The sequence below is a fragment of the Chionomys nivalis genome, chromosome 14 (assembly GCF_950005125.1).
Source record: "Chionomys nivalis chromosome 14, mChiNiv1.1, whole genome shotgun sequence".
Lineage (NCBI taxonomy): Eukaryota > Metazoa > Chordata > Mammalia > Rodentia > Cricetidae > Chionomys > Chionomys nivalis.
The window spans coordinates 20667-33754 of record NC_080099.1 but is presented as its reverse complement, the minus strand read 5'-3'; the positions used below and the strand labels follow the sequence as shown (position 1 = coordinate 33754).

At 36.8% G+C, this 13088-nt stretch overlaps 1 long non-coding RNA gene across 1 annotated transcript in view; it reads left to right on the top strand.

Annotated features, from left to right (window-relative positions):
* The window catches only part of LOC130886783 (uncharacterized), an 81414-nt gene extending 68714 nt beyond the window's left edge, over positions 1-12700 (top strand). Inside the window, exon 6 of the long non-coding RNA XR_009058303.1 lies at positions 11304-12700. This is a non-coding gene — a long non-coding RNA (uncharacterized LOC130886783). The remainder of the gene's footprint in view (positions 1-11303) is intronic.
* Positions 12701-13088: the final 388 nt, after the last annotated feature.

The following is a 13088-nucleotide window of genomic DNA, read 5'->3' as shown; positions in this document are numbered from 1 at the left end:
AAATTTATTTAGAAATATTTTGCCAAAATGGCTCCAACAAGTTTTTCAAGATAAATGGCTGAAATTTTAAGGAAATATCTGAAATCTGGACATATAGGTCATGCTAATTCATAATTTTCATTAATATTATCTTAGGTCTGAGTAATGCATTAGGTCGACAGTCTGTGAAGACAAGTATGGGATGTAAATTGGTCATATTTATTTTTTCTTTAGGTTTATTAATATTATGGATTAAGTTAATTGACTGTAGTAACCTGTTATGAAGGTTACTTGATTATGAAAGAATTTTTTATGTGTTCTTGGATTTGGTTTGAGTATTTAATTGAGTTATTTTGGATTCATGTTCAGTAGTGTGATTAGTTAGTAATTCTGTTTCTTCGATGAGTCTTCCTGTGGTTTTTTCTATCAATCTTACTGTAGTGTCATAAAAAGAGTTTGGCTATGTTCATTCTGTTTATATTCTGTTTGAAACTTTGAGGACTATGTTAAGTTCTGATATAATTCGTCATTAAAACCATTTGGCCCTGGGATATTTTTCTTGTTTTTGATGATACCTTTTATGTACCTAAAGAGTATATGCCTATTTAAATTGCTCACCTGTGCTTGATTTAATTTAGGGATATGGTCCCTGACTGGAAAATTGTCCGTTTCTTTTTTTTTCAGTACATTTGTGGAGTACAGGTATTTGTGGTATGATCTAAGAATTCTCTGTATTTCCTTAGTGTCTGCTGTCAGGTATCCATTTATATTTTTGTAGTGTTAGTTTGTATATTTTCTCTCGGCTTTTTTATTAGTTTGCATACTGGTTTCTCAATTTAGTTATTTTTCGCTAAGAATCTGCTCTTTGTCTCATTGATTCATTGCATTTTTTATTTTCTTAAATTTAATTAATTTCAGCCATCATTTAGATAATTTCCTGTTCTTTAATACTTCTGTGCATGTCTGCTTTTTGTCTTCTAGATCGTTCATATTTATTTTTAGGTAGCTATTGTTAACTGTCTGTATATGCCACGATATTTCCTCTTAGCACTGCTTCCATGGTGTTACAGAGTTTTGGGTGTTAAGTGTCATCTCGTAGTTTAATTTTTGGAAGTCTTTAATGTCTTTCTTTCTTCTTGATTGTAATAAGAAGCGTCGGGGCGGTGTCCTCGGCACCCGGCTGTCCGCATGGCTTTACCAAAAATAATTACATGGAAACTGTTTTTTTAGTCACTGCCTGGCCCCTTAGTTCCATCCTCTTATTGGCTAGGTCTTACATATTGATCTAACGCATTTCTAATATTCTGTGTAGTACCACGGGCTGACTTACCAGGAAAGATTTTTACCTGCGTCTTTCTTGAGTGTGAGAATCTTGGCCACTGCCCGACTCGGCTTCTTTCTCCCAGCCTTCTGTTCTGTTTACTCCACCCACCTAAGGGTATGCCTATAAAATAGGTCTAGGGAGTTTCTTTATTAATTAACGAATGAAAACAACAGATTAATACAAGAGCAACCTCCATCATTTCCCCCTTTTCTGTTTAAACATAAAAGAAAGGATTTCACTTTAACATAGTGAGATTACATGTCACAAACCAGTTATCAAGCAAGTATTATAGTTACAATATTTATCTCTATTTTATCGTTTATCATAACTAAGGAAAACTATACTTATTCTTCAACTCCATCAAAGTCTTTAGAGTGATATAATATAAACAAGAGAACTCTAGAAATTACAGAGAAATTTCACTGCCTGGACAGTCGCCCAAAGTTCTTTTGTACTGTTTGTGCATCCATCTTCAGCCTTCAGGCACATAGTATCCAGCAGACGTTTTCATCAAGCATGATATTCCAGAGAAAGTACGATCACTTTTTGCTGTGTCCTGCCCGATGTCTTGCAGGCTCTTTCATGAGTCAGGAACAACAAAAGACCATCTTACATTCCGGCGAGTTTAGCAGTCCTCTCTCTGAGGGTTGTCTCTGTCCATTTCCTGCAACAGTCCAGGCAAGTGCAGTTTGTTTCCCAAATGGCTATCAAACTATAATGGAACCTCTTCAATGCCCATTTTCCACTTGAAGAAGATTGGTGCTTACAGGAGCAGATGTGTCTCATTGTCATGAAAATCCCTAAGTTATTAAAATATTTTAAATGCCATTTTCTGCAGTCTTTGAAAGATATGAAGAATGCCTATCTAAGTGAAATATATGTCTATATATCTAGAAAATCTAACATGGCTACAAGATTGACTATTATTGATGACTGTCCTTTAACAGCGTACATTTCCTGATTATACGTTGCATTTTAAATGAACTATATAATCACAATACAGTAATCAAGATCAGAAATACAAAATTGACCTTATCATATCCCCCCTTTAATGTAAAAAAATATTTATAAAAAATATTTGGTGACATGGGTGCAGTTTTTTTTCTCCAAACTGCTTCCTGATGTACGGGGACGCTGTTATTTATTCCGGTCTTTTATGGGATAACCTGTGTGCCATGGTCATCTTAGTTGACAGTTGAATGAAGTAATTTTTGGTGGGTGTTCACGGTAACCTTTCAGGAGGGCATGGTCTTTCAAATCATATGGGCATAGAAGAAATCAACAGGGTTGCATCCATTGTGAAAACAAAAACCCATATTATGAAATCATGCTATCCTTATATCCATTGTGGTTTATCTTGGCAGGCCATATAATGAAATGTCTCTGTAAATACTGTACCCTTTTTTAAAAAATACATTAGCTTTATTGTGTATGTTCTTTTTCTCTCTCAAGCCTGCGTACACTCATCCAACTTTGTGGTCTTTTATGTGTGAATCTGTTTGATTGTGATTCCATAATTTTTTTACTATCCTTGATCACTTTGTTTTGAGCTTATAAATCATTTTTGCCTTAAGAATTTAAGCTGTGATACTTCTATGTCAAAAATAGGTCCTGCCAGATTGCTCCACCAAGTAGAATATGGCGGAACTGCTCGTGTCTCTGATCCTTGCACATTGCACCAGTAGCATGAGCTGCTTGTGCCTCTGAGCACCCGCACGCAATGACTTCCTTTTATGCACACAGTTACTCTTGTTGCGATTTTACAAATCGTAGCCCTTTACTCTAAATGATCCATGCAAAAGGTCTGTCTCCCATAAGAGAACGAAAGATGGCAATGGCGACACAGCCCATAAAGCCGCCATTTTAAAACAGCCAGTTTTTTCCTCCTGCTGAGTCAGGACAATTTCTTTTTGGCAATCAACACAGGAACAGCAACAAGCTGTCTTAAATTTTCTCTCTCTCCTTTTTAAGTCCTCAGGTTTCATGTGGAGTTCTTTATCACGCTGGGTGCCACTCTGTTGAATTGATAGCAGCAGTCCTGCCTCCCCGGAACCTGCACATCCGCCCGCATGAAAATTACCCGAAATAATTATACATAAACTATTCTTTTAAACACTGCATGGCCTGTGATTTCCAGCCTCTTATTGGCTAGCTCTTACATATTACTGTAACCCACTTCTAATATTTTGTGTAGTACCACGATCTGGCTTACCAGGATAGATCTTACCCTGCGTCTGTCTAGTGAGGGAGAATCATGGTGACTCCCAAATTTGACTTTCCACCATCATTCTGTTCTGTTTACTCCACCCACCTAAAGGAAAGCAACAGAGAAATACAAGACCCACCTCTATCACTTACTTTACTCTGTTGTGGTTCAATAGTTTTCTGTTTACTTTACATTACTTTGTAGGATTTCTGAGAGTACTATTGTTCTCAAGTTCTAAACTTAAACTGGTTTGATCTCATAAGACACGATGTAGTTGTTCAAATTTTTTTTCTGTGATTTTTTTGCTGTATTACACAGTGTGTAGTCAGTTTTATAGAATGTTTTATGAGCTGCTGAGATTATGTTAGATTCTTTCTGGTTTGGGTTGAGTATTCCATAGAAGTTTAAGCCAATTTCATTCATTACTGAGATTCCCTACCATTACTGTGTGTGGTTTGATGAGTATTTTGAGTTTCAGCTACGTATCTTTTATATGTGTTAGTGCTCTTGTATTCAGGTCATAGATGATGATTGATGCTTCATCTTGATCGATTGACTTTGTTATTAACATAGTGTCCTTCACCAAGTGTTTTTATTTATTTTAGTTTAAAATCAAATTTTTTAACGTAAAATAGCCACACCTGATTGTTTTTTGGGTCCTTTTCACTACCCTTTACTCTGAGGGACTGTCTGTTTTTGAGGTTGAGGTGTGTTTCCTGTATACAACAGATGGCTGATTCTTGTTTTTCTGTCTGTTTTCTTCGCTTTTGTCATTATTTGTGGATTCAGTTCATGTATTTTAAGAGATATTAATGACTAGTAATTGATAGTTTTTGTTATTTTCAGTCATAGTGGCTATGTGTTTCTCTTTCAAAAATTCTTGTTGATGTGAGTTTGCTTGTTGCTTTGGAATTTTTGGCTGAACTTTGCTTTCTTGTTCGGGTTTTCTTTCTATTAAGTCTGGGTATTTTGATGCGTAATTTAAAAATATGTTTTTTTTTTTTTGTCATGGGATGTCTTGTTTTCTCCAGTGGTGAAATAAAGCTTTGCTGGTTTTAGTAGTGTGCATTTGTGTCCAAGGTCTCATTGTGTGCTGCAAATGTAACCAAGATGTTTTGGCTGTCATGGTTTCCATTGAGAAGTTCGGGGTAAATCTTAGATTTCCCTATTCTGTAGGCTTTTGTGTTTGATGTTTTATGATGTGACGAAGGGATCTTTTAAATCTATTTGTTCTTCATGCTTCTTATATAACCACAGGCATTTCCTTTAAGTTGGGAAAGTTTTCTTTAATTTTCGTCATTATATTTTCTGTGTCTTCTATTGTAAGTTTTCTTAGGGTTTGTCTTTTGTTTTCTTTTCTTGTTTTCCTGTAACTTTTGTTAATTTGTTAGTTTTACTTTTTATTTTTTTTTATGAACTTATCTAGTTATCTTCAAACCCTGAGATTCTCTCTTCCATCTCTTTTCTTATGTGTGTTAAAATTCCATTTATAATTCCTGTCAATTTTCCCTTGTTTTTCATATCCAGTCTTTCTATATTTTGTGTTTTCTTTATTGCATATATTTCGGTCTTAAGTCTTAAACTGTTTCCTTCAAAAGTTTATTTTCTTGATAAACTGGGTTTTTCTGTGAGTGGTTCATTAATTTCTTTCAGTTTTTTTGTTGTAGCTTTTTTTTTTTAATTATACTGGGCCGTTTTCCCATTAAGGATCTCTATCCTCTCCATAATTTTATCTTTTTCAATGGTTTTAGTCTGATTATTCTTTTTTTTTTTTTTGGTTTTTCGAGACAGGGTTTCAGTGATATTCTAGGCTAGTGTTCTTCAACATAGTGGCAAAGATATTATGTGGTGGCTTTGGTACATCATGTTGTTGCATCTTTTTTTTTGTTTTTTGTTTTTTGTTTTTTTTTTTTTTTTGGTTTTTCGAGACAGGGTTTCTCTGGTTTTGGAGCCTGTCCTGGAACTAGCTCTTGTAGACCAGGCTGGCCTCGAACTCACAGAGATCCGCCTTCCTCTGCCTCCCGAGTGCTGGGATTAAAGGCATGCGCCATCACCGCCCGGCCTAGTCTGATTATTCTTGGTTACGATGTCAGACTGGTCCTTGATCACCTGATTCTGATGTTACTGTGATGCTTTTTAGGTTTTTTTGAAAAATTCTTTCATTGGAGTATACCCATGTTTTCTTTTCATTTGATCCTGGCAGTGTTTTTGTATCTTGTTCCGATTCTTACCGTGGCTACCTGTCATTTTGCAACTGTTCTTGGTCTGCTCTGTGTCTCAGAGCTCTCATTTAGCCTGCTTTCTTGTTTTATTTGATTGAGTTGCTCTTTTGGTCTACTTTGTGAGGTCATGGCTTGTTTTCCGAGTGCCTCTCTTTTTTTTCTAGCCTGAGGCAGGTTGGGTAGGACCCCAAATATTTGTCCTACTATGTATGTCCTAGAGAGTGGGGTGTTGTGATCTCCTACATTGTGTGGTGTTGTGCTGTGTTGCTGATCATGCACCTCTTGTTTCTCTCTGTATTGTAAGACATTGCTTTCTTAGATTCATCGCTGTGGCACGAGAAACGGTGAGTATTTTGGGTCCGATTGGATTAGCAGCTTCCAGGGTACCGTGATTTATTTTGGTATTAGGTTAGAGTGCATTCGGGCAACTCTCTCCTGTTAGTTAGCTAGAGAAGAAAAGACATTTGGGAATGGGCCTGGGGATTAGACCAGGTTTTATAGCTAGGGTTTTGTGCTAAGTTCTTAGAGTTGAGGCTAGGTTTAAGGGTTAGTGTGTATGGCTAGTGCCTAGAGAGTTACAGTTGTGCTTGTGCTGGGCAAGAATTTGGTTAGAGTTAGGTTTCAGTTTTAGGGTATTGGGGTTTAGGTTTTTAATTTTAGTTATGTCTAAATATGTCACTTATGGTTTTTTTTGCTTGTGTTTCGGTTTTTCTGGTTTATGCTTTACAGTTTTGGATTTAGGGGTTAGGGTTGGGGGTTAGGGTTGGTTGGTTAGGTGGTTAGGTTGTTGGGGTTAGGATTATGGGGTTAGGGTTATGAGGTGAGTGTTAGTTGGATAGTTGGTTAGGGGGTTAGTGGGTTGTGGTTAGTGTTATGTGGTTAGGGTTAGTTGATTAGTTGGTTAGTTGGTTAGTTGATTGGTTGCCTAGTTGGTTAGTTGGTTAGCTGATTAGGGGGTTAGGCGGTTGGTGTTAGGATTATGGTGTTAGGGTTAGTTGGTTAATTGGTTAGTTGGTCAGTTGGTTATGGGGTTAGGGGTTTGCGGTTGGGATTATGGGGTTAGGGTTAGTTGGTTGATTAGTTGGTTAGTTGTCTAGTTATTTAGTTTTTTGGCTGGTTAGCTGGTTAGGGGTTAGGGTTTTGTGGTTAGGGTTATGTGGTTGGAGTTTGTTGTTAGTTGGTTAGTGTGTTAGTTGGTTAGGGGGTTAGGGGTTTGTGGTTAGGGTTTGTGGTCAGGGTTTGCGTTTTGGGTTAGTTGGTTAGTTGGTTAGTTGGTTATGGGTTTGGCGGTTGTGGATAGGGTTATGTGGTTTGTATTATTGGGTTATGGTTAGTTGGTTAGTTGATTATGGATTTTGGGGGTTGTGGTTAGGGTTATGGGGTTAGGGTTAGGGTCAGTTAGTTGGTTCCCTGATTAGGGGTTTGGGGGGTTTGGTGTTAGGGTGATGGGGTTTGGTTTACCTGGTTAGTCATTTAGTTAGTTGGTTAGTTTGTTAGCTGGTTAGGGGGTTGGGGTTAGGGTTGGGTTCAGGTTTGGGGGTTAAGGTTAGTTGGCTAGTTGGTTAGTTTCGTATGTTAAGTAGCTGGTTAGCTGTTTAGCTGGTTGTGGGTTAAGTTTATGGGGTTAGGCTTTTGCGGTTAGGGTTTGTTGGATAGTTTGTTAATTGGTTAGGGGTTTAGGGGTTGTGTTTAGGGTTAGGGGTCTGGGTTGTGAGTTTTGGTTAGTTGGTTATTTTGTTATTTGGTTTGTTGGTTACTTGATTAGTTGGTTGGTTAGTTGATTAGGTGGTTAGGGGTTTGGCGTAAGGGTTATGTGGTTAGGCTTAGTTGGTTAGTTGGTTAGGGGGTTAGGGGGTTAGGGGTTGGGGTTAGGGTTGGGGTCAGGGTTGTGGGTTATGGTTAGTTGGCTAGTTGGTTATTAGTTTGTTAGCTGGATATTTGGTTAGCTGGTTAGGGGTTTAGGGTTATGGGGTTAGGGTTAGTGGTTAAGTGGTTAGTATTTTGGTTAGAGGGTTAGAGGGTTGGGTTATGGTTAGGGGTCAGGGTTGGGGGTTAGTGTTAGTTGGTTAGTTGGTTATTTCTTTAGTTGGTTACAAGCAATTTATCATTACGTAGTGTTTATCTTTAACAAATGCTTTTCCAGCAACTAATGAAATTATTGTATGGTTTCTTTTTCTTTCAGTGTATTGCATTGTGCTTATATCTGTATAACAACTTTGATTTATAGATTTTCATGTTTTCGGTCAGCCCTGCATCTATTATCTCAAGCCTCTTATATCGTGATATATTTTCTGTTTGTGTTTTTTTGGATTAGGTTTTTCACTGTTTTTGCATCTATGTTTATGAGTAAGCATGTTTGGTGATTTTCTATATGTTGAATTTTTTGGGGGTTTTGATATGAGGACAATGATGTAGCTTCATAGAAAGCTTTTCAATGACTCTTCTGTTTCTATTATGTGAAACACCTTAAGGAGTTTCACCTCTTCTTTGAATTTCTGTTAAAGTTCTTCATTAAAGCTAATTAGACCTGTGCTTTTCTTGGTTTGTAGGTTTTTTACGGCTCCTGATTTTTCCTGACTGCTTCTCAGTCCATTTTCATTGTTCCCCTCGTCTTATTGATTATTGCTATATGTTATTTTTCTACAAACAGGTCCATTTCTTTTACATTGTCCAACTTTGTGTCATATAGGCCTTTCTAGCAAGATCAAATTATTTCTTGGTCTCCTTAGAGTCTGTTATTTCCCCCATTTCATTAATTATCTAGTTAGTTTCCATGTTCTATTACTGTGCCTGTTTATTAAATTGGATACCCTCTTGTCAATCTTGATTTTCCTCGAATAACCAGCTCGCTGGTTCGTTAATTTTTTTTTTTTGTATTTTCGGTGTTTAAATTTTGTTAGTTTCACTCCTTCAGTTGTTGTTTTTCTGCCTTCGACTCCTGTGTGAGATTCCTTTTTTTTTCAAGCTCTTTTAGCAGTGCTGTTAAGTGTTTAATGTGAGCTTCTTCTATTTTTGTTATGTGTGCACTTAGTACGATGAACTAACCTCTTAGAGCTGCTTTCATTTTGTTTATGTTGTGTCTTTGTTTTCGTTGAATTCCATGAAGACTTAGTTTTTTTTTTAGTTCTTCCTAGAACAACGGGTGGTTTAGTTGTTTACTGTTCGGTTTCCATAAGTTTGTCGGTATCCTGGGATTAGAACTGTTGTTGTATTCTAACTTTGATCCATGGTGATCTGATAAGGCTCAAGTGGTGTCAAAAATTCCTTTAGATTTTAGGGATTTATTTATTACTTCATTTACTGATTATGTTTGCAAAAGTCTGTCAGTGTGTATGACTGTGGGCCAGAAGAGGGCGCCAGAGATAATTACCGTTGGTCGTGTGCCACCTTGTGGTTGCTGGGAATTGAAGTCTGGTCCTTTGTAAGAGCACTCACTGGCTCTTAACCTCAGCCATTTCAGTATTCCCCCCCTCCCCTTAGTCATTTTCTAGACAGGGTTTCTCTGTTGCTTTTGGTTCCTGTTTGGTGACTAGCTCTTGTAGACCAGGCCCATCACGAATTCACAGAGATCCACTGGGCTCGGCCAAAAACTTTTTTTGGTCTGTTAAGTTTACTTTGTTACCAGGTATGGGGTCAATATATAAGAAGGTACCGTGAGATGCTCAGGAGGTATATTCTTCGAAATTGCTGTTAGGTTTCTGTCTGGTTGTTTTGTCTATTGTTGAGAGAGGAGTGCTGCGGTGTCTCCTACTATTAGTGTGTTCTGAGGCATACTCTGATATCTGGTAATATTTTTGTTTTTACTTTTCTGAAATTTATATTTGGTATTGATATTTCATTCTGATGAAAGATTCATGCTATGAGTATGAACTGTCCATCTTATCCTCTTATGCCTGCTTTAAGTTTAAGGTAATTCTTGTTATATATTAGTAATTATGGTGGTTTTTAAAATCTGATCTATTAGGTGTTCCGTATGTGATTGTACCTCAATAAGAATATCCTTCCTCATGTTTGGAAAGACTTTTATTTTTATCGATCTATTTTCTTGGTCTTTGAGCTGTATTTCTTCTCCTTTTACCTTTATTGTTATTTTTGTTCTTTTCGTGTTGTCCCAGATTTCTTGGATTTCTATCTTTAATGATTTGTTATGTTTGCTGTTTTCTTTCATCAGTGTGTTTATTTCCTCTAATATCTTCGATTTCTGAGATTCTTCTATCTCTTCTATTCTACTGTTTATACTTGTCTCTGGATCCATTGTTTTTTTGCCGATAATGTATATATCCAGCCATTCCTTTTTTATTTTTAAAGATTTCCTCCATTTCAGTTTTCAAGTCTTGTACTCTTTCCATTTCCGTTTTGATTCCTTTTTCTTGTTTTCTTTTTCTAAGGTATCTTTGAGTGATTTTTCATTTCTTAAGTTTTTGAGATTCTTATCCATTTTTTAAAAATTTTTTTTCACATTGATTGATGGCCCCTATCTCTTTTATAAAATTACCTTTAAGGTACATTTCTTTTTTATCCTTTGGATTAGCGTTTTCAGATTCTCTGTAGAGAGCCGCGTGGAGTCACACCTGATGTCTGTGTGTAGAGTCTTATGTGGAGTTGCACCAGATGGTGCTGGCTCCCGCCTTCAGCGATCACGAAAGCGAGTGCTCTCTGTGATCATCAACTCCTAATATCAGCTACTCCTGACTTATGCTATTATCGCGCAATGATTGCACCCTGCTTGCATATGCTTGGGCCTAAGGGTAGTGCCCACCTGGCATTCTGTGTTTGGTTTTCCAAGTCCTATTTAAGTGCGGGGAGAGGTTTGCACAGAGAGAGCAAGAGAGACAGAGACCGCATTGTGTCCTGAATTTTCTGCAGCAGGAAAAGCTTCTGGTGTTTCTTGCTCTTGTATGTTTGCTGGATTCTCATGCTATTAAGCTGTCTTTCAAATTGTCGGAGGGAGTTTTACATGCATGTACATCTGTGCTAAGTCTTGGCTGGTGTTACTTACTTTGCTGTGGCAACATGTGTACTTGTGTTTTTTCCTTGGTCTTCCTTTTCTTAGTTATTTTATCTCTTCTCTTGTATCCACTCCACCATGGAGTAGTTGATGGTCCACAGCACCATGCAGGTTCATCTGAATCCTTGTACTCTATCTGGGATGGGGTAGGTAGAGAAATTTATTAGCCAGAGAGAAGCACCTCTGAATGGTCAGAAAACTTAGCAGATTTTTGGGTGCCTGATTTCTGTTTGCTGCTTTCACTCATGCTTAAGGTCATATCAGAGTCCTCTCTGTGTGGTGTTAATTCCGTTGTTTAGTGAGCAATCTCTTTCATATATTAACTTTGCTGTGTGATAGTCATTCGGTAAATAGGAGTCAGTCCTGACTGAGAGAAGGTGTATTAAGAGAAAAACAATGTAGTTATGCTGGAGATAGATGCAGGAAATTCACAATGTAGTCCACAGCCTTGTTATAGTATACATTAATTTTGATGTGTTCATTTATGATGACTTAGTCAGACATATGCTTAAGCAAATTGCCAATCACTGTTACAAATAATATGGTTTCTGTGTTGTTACCTAGGTATCAGCATCCGTGAACAAACAAGCAGCTTCCCTACCACATCCATCCAGTCGTCAGAGAAGGTAAGGCATCTTTCTTTTGTGACAGTCCAAGGACCGCTCTACTATATCTCCATTGAACAAGGTGTCCATTCAAAGCTAGTGGCTTACGTAACAGCAAGTACAAGCAGTAGAGATAAATTCTGGTGACACTGCCAGTGGCCCCTTATTTTGCCTCAGACATACCATTGTCAACCTCATTCTGATTGCCTAGTTTCCTTAAGATTGTGGCTTTCAGCCATTTGTGATTCCTACATTGATTGATCTGTTTATTTTTTTGTTTAATTTTAACTTTGGTTATTTGACTTTATAATTTCCCCTTTTTATGTCTAATTTCTTGAGTTGTTTATATTTTTGGTATATCTATGTAATTGAGTTTTGTGCCTGTTGATTGATATGCCTCTTTTTTCATTTTTCTACATGTTGAAATCCAGTTATGCTGGCACCATTTGTTTAAGATGCTTTCTTTGTTTGGTTGGCTAATTTTACCTTCTTTGTAAAAGATGAGCTGTTCATCAGTGTTGATTATTATGTGTGTTTTGGATTTTATTCTAGTAGTCAAGTCTCTGTTTTTATACCATTACCAAGCTGTTTCCATTACTGTCTCTCTGTGGTGGAGGTTGATGGATTGTCATGCCTCTGGAAGTTCCTTTCCTTTACAGGATTGTGTCTGCTACCTTCGGTTTTTTTATTATTGATGAAGGTGATTGTTTTTATCTAAACTGACATTAATAATTTATTGATATTTTGATGTGGGTTACAATTATATAGATTGCTTTTGGTATGATTAGCAGTCATATCATGTTAATCCTCTGTTCAAGAACATTGGGAGATCTTTCCATTTCCTGCTGTATTCATCAGTGTTTTTCTACAAAAGCTTTATGTTAATTTCATGGATGTCTTTAACTATAGTTAGTTTTATCAGTTATCATTTATTGCTTTATGGTCCCTGGGTATTGATTTCATTTAAATGAGGACACTGGATGAAGTGTATGAATAACTGCATAAGATTAATTTCGTATGAACTTTTATACACACTAAAAAGCATTGCTTCAACTTTGAAACCCCCCTTGACTCACATACATGTTCATGAGAAACTTTTGACTCTCTTTGCAAGAGACAATACCTCAATAAAAACGAAATGAAGTACATAGAAACCAGGCTAAAAGAATGCAGAAGCAAAGTACTCCTTTATAACTGGTAGAGTGTGAAGAACTGAGCTCACAAGCCAATTCTTTATCCATTGTATAGATTCTCACATAACATTTTAGGATTGTGCATAGTTAGCTTTCGTCTATTCTTGGTTTCCCAAGCAATTGTTTCCTAACTTCATTTTATCTGTCCCAGGAGTTGCCTTAATTCTGGCCCATTTCCGTGTCTCCACAATTTCATACTTTTATAAAAATTAGTTTTAACCATAAAGTATGTTAACATTTTGTCTTGTTTGAATATAAGACATACGTCATCATATATATTAAAAACATGATTATAATAAACATATCACCGGGGTATGATTATTACTTTGTGAGAAACTCTAATCCTGTCCATTTGTCGGCAAAAATATGTTCAATGTTAGAGCCATCTGACTCAGGAAATGATTTAGCAAAAGTTTTGTATCTTCATGTAACTGATCATTGAAAGAGGCATTGCCCAAAAGATAACCTAGAATAACCTTCCATTCCTGCAAAGAATCATTTTAAGAGATATCACTACTTCCGAAAGTGTTTAAATTATAATCATAATGTGA